Consider the following 4,068-nt stretch of genomic DNA (forward strand, 5'->3'; position numbering starts at 1 on the left):
AATGTGCATTTCTTATTTTACTTTTTTTTTTATTTGTTGCCAAAACTAACATATGTAGTTCATTAAATGTTATATTTATTCCATTAAATTTTATATAAATTGTATTTTTTACTTTATTTGCTAAATGAATACATGTAAAAATAAAAAGTACATTTATTTATTTATTTGTTGCAAAAATGAACATGTAGTTCATTAAATTTTTTATTTTTGTTTCATGAAATATGTGAATATATACAGTATTTCATGAAATTCTAAATATATATATATATATATATATATATATATTATTACTTTATTTGCTAAATGAGTACATGTGAAACATATATATATTATTACTTTATTTGCTAAATGAGCACATGTGAAACACATGTGAAATACATGTGTATTTTTATACATGTTTATTTTTATTTATTTGTTGCCATCTAGGAACGTTTGTATTTCATTATATTTCATGAAACACATATTTCAGTATATTTATTTATTTGCTAAATGAATAACTGTAAAAAAATATACTTTTTTTTTTTTAAATAAATGTTAATTAATTATTTTTTTATTTTTTTATTTGTTCTAGAGTATTGACAATTATGGCATGTACTAAAGTTTTTTTTTTTGTTGCTACTGTACTGTATTTATAATAATAATAATAATATATAAAAGGCCAGAGGATTTTCTTGTATATTGATTGCTTTCTCTGGATGTGTCCGGCAGCTCAAACTGTGAGGTTAAAAGAGCAGCGGTCAAGGTTCAGCTTTTACGTAACACAGACTGACCTCTCTCATTAAGAGCTAAAATAAAAATCAAGTCCAGCCTGAGACCTCAAAGAGGAAACTCGTAACTGTTCCCTGACCTGAAAATAAATGTTCTGATTTACAGCTGCAGGGTTTGTACTGGCTCTGGTTACTGGCATGCACTTACAGAGCTGGTCTGGGGTTAAACTCCTAATGAGTCCGACTGCAGATCGTATCCCGCTGCGTCACACATCGCACTAAAAACTTGTTTTATGCCACGACAGTAGCTTGAAAAAATACGCTGAACGCTGCTGAAAGGAGTTTAACATGCTTTTGGGGATCCAGGATGCTATACAGACATGATTTACGATCCGTTGGCTGACGGACCACCAGGCTTTGGTGATTTCCGCTCAAATTCGACAGCCGACTCCTGAGAACCGAGGTCTGCTACTTCAGGCCAGTTTGCACCGACAGCGTTTCCTAGTCACATAAATCATGATCTATACTAACGTCAGTGTGTTTGGGGGTTTTTTTAGGCCACGGTGTTTTATGACGTCTTCACTGTATCGTCTCCTGCTCCAAAACAAACGGCAGAAACATGAACTGAAATCAAATCTGCGATGAAAATCCTCTTACATGTAATGCTTCTTCCTAACAGACTTCGTAGTTCAGAGAAATGTAATGTTAATCTTCTTTTATAAAGTGGATATATCTGCCTCTGAAATCTGAAGGTTAAATAGCTGATAGCAAGTCTACATAGAGTAAAATATCACCTTTAGACTAATGGACCATATTACTTGGTATTATTCTTTAATTGGTAAAATGTGTGATTAGTATTAATAATAAATGCTATTACTTATTAAAATTGTTGCTTTTAAATCATATTCATGTCATATTCCAATGCATGACTTTGAGGCGTATTGCTTTGTTGACATGTTTTGCATTAAAATCTATACAATGTAAAACATTTTATCTAAACATGATGCCTTGATGCCATAATTATATTTGCACACTGAATTGTGATTTTAAATATTTTTATTGCTTTTCTTGCTAATATCTAATTATCCATCTACTGTATACTGAAAAATATTATCAGTCTCTATCCGTATCTATATCTGGGTTTACAACTTTTCTTGTTGACTGAAAAAATAAAATAAAATAAAAAATTAGATTGAAATTTTTTTTTCGGTGGAAACCAAAAATTAAAGCCATTTAATATCTTAACAAATGCACCTTTAACATATTGAAAATTATATTTGTAAATATTTTTTATCGCAATTAAGATTTTCTTTCTAATATCTAATTATCCATCTACTGTATATTAAAAATATTATCTCTCTCTGCATCTATATCTGGGTTTACAACTTCAAACTTTAAAAAATCTTCGTCGTCAACTGAACTAGAATAAAATAAAATATAAAAATTAGATGGAAAAAAACACGAATCTAAAATCTAAAAAAATACTGAATTACTGAAATAAATTAAAGGGGTCATATGATGCGATTTCAAGTTTTCCTTTCTCTTTGGAGTGTTACAAGCTGATTGTGCATAGATAAGATCCCTGAAGTTGCAAAGACTAAAGTCTCAAAACCAAAGAGATATTCTTTATCAAAGTTAAGACTCTGCCATGCCCCACTAAAACGGCTCGTTCCATATGACCCCTTTAAGATTAAGTTGAAGTACTAAAAACTGCTAAATAAACGCTAAATAAAAAAGAAAACAAAATCACAAAAGCACATAACAAAATTACTAAAACTTTAAAATGAAAACTGAAAGTATAAAAACAATTCAATAGTTCCTTTTAAATATAAAGATTACATTTCAGATATATTTCATTATATTTATTTGCTAAATCAATTTTATATATTTTAATTTTATTTATCTGCTGTCAAAAGATCAAAAATATTGACTATTACAGCATATAATAACGTTTTATTTATTTATTTATTAAATGTTCTTACAGTACTGTACTTACAATAAAAAAAACAGGCCAGAGGTTTTTTTTTCTTGTATATTGATTGTTTGTATTTTTCCGCAAGAGCAGATGAGGATTCTAGAAGCTTCCAAAGGGCAGATGCCAGCCGCTGTTGCCGTTGGTTACCATAGGGCACCACTTTACAGACCATAAACCTCCAGTGCATGAATGCACTCGACAAAACACAGCAAACTTTGAACAAGAAATGTCTGGAATTCATGAGGAAGATAAACTTTGTGTCATAAAAGTTAATGTCTTGATTTAGTAGCTGTCTTTATAGCAAAGAAACCTCTAGAATGAGCAGGAGGGAATAAATCTGCTGAGAGACCAATTCAAACAGCAGTGAACGCGGCCGACAGAGAAACAGTCAACATCAAACGCTGCTGACGGAGAGAAACCTGCAAACGAAGCAGACTCTCACTCGCACTGTGAGTTATGACAAACTGCACATCAGAAAGAGTTGGGAGACGTTTGTCAGGATCAGGGAAGCAGACGGAGCGGCAGACAGAAGAGGTGTGAGGCCTTCAGGGTCAGAGAAAGGCAGAAACTAGCAGAGTGTGACGCATCTGAAGGGAAAATCATTACGATGGGATGTGCGGCTGTAAAACCACAGCTTATAAAGTCTGACAACCTTTCATAGCACTCAAAATGTACATTAACCTCCCTGTTCTGCAGTGTTGCCAAGTCCGTGGTTTTCCCGTGGAATTGGGCTACTTTAAAGTGGTCCTATTATGCTTTTTCACTTTTTCAACTTTAGTTAGTCTGTAATGTTGCTGTTTGAGCATAAAAAAGATCTGCTTACAAAGCTCAAAGTCCAATTCAAAAGGAGATATTTTATTTAATAGAAATCACTTTTCAAAAACTACAACGAACGACTCGTTTGGTCTACAACGCATATTTTCCGGGATTTGTGATATCACAAAGATCGACGAATGGGACGAGACCTGGTTGAGCTGCACTAGAGAAGACAACGAGTGTTATCACTAAGATGTAGACACGCTAGCTTTCCCAAGACAGACTAACTTAGAGTGGTTCCAATCATCCGGGTTTAAATCGCACTCAAATTGATTTGATTTTGATGCAATATTTACACTGAAGCTCGCAGGCGGTTATGGTAAGGGCCGTGACATTTCCGACCAGGCGCCGAGTGCTGCCAATCACAACACACACTGGCCCAGCTAACCAATCACAGCACACACTGGCCCAGCTAACCAATCACAGCACACACTGGCCCAGCTAACCAATCACAGCACACACTGGCCCAGCTAACCAATCACAGCACACACTGGCCCAGCTAACCAATCACAGCACACACTGGCCCAGCTAACCAATCACAGCACACACTGGCCCAGCTAACCAATCACA

General features: G+C 34.1%; 1 protein-coding gene and 1 long non-coding RNA gene across 2 annotated transcripts in view; one reads left to right on the plus strand and one right to left on the minus strand.

Annotated features, from left to right (window-relative positions):
• Nucleotides 1-4,068, minus strand: part of LOC107662317 (leucine-rich repeat serine/threonine-protein kinase 1-like) — a 109,504-nt gene that overhangs the window by 32,049 nt on the left and 73,387 nt on the right. The window lies entirely within an intron of this gene.
• On the plus strand, nt 952-3,235 carry LOC107662255 (uncharacterized). Its single transcript, XR_001631198.1, has 3 exons — nt 952-1,170; nt 1,265-1,366; nt 2,773-3,235. It is a non-coding gene; the product is annotated as an uncharacterized LOC107662255 (long non-coding RNA).

This window comes from Sinocyclocheilus anshuiensis, unplaced genomic scaffold, assembly GCF_001515605.1.
Source record: "Sinocyclocheilus anshuiensis isolate Anshui unplaced genomic scaffold, SAMN03320099.WGS_v1.1 scaffold579, whole genome shotgun sequence".
Taxonomy (NCBI): domain Eukaryota; kingdom Metazoa; phylum Chordata; class Actinopteri; order Cypriniformes; family Cyprinidae; genus Sinocyclocheilus; species Sinocyclocheilus anshuiensis.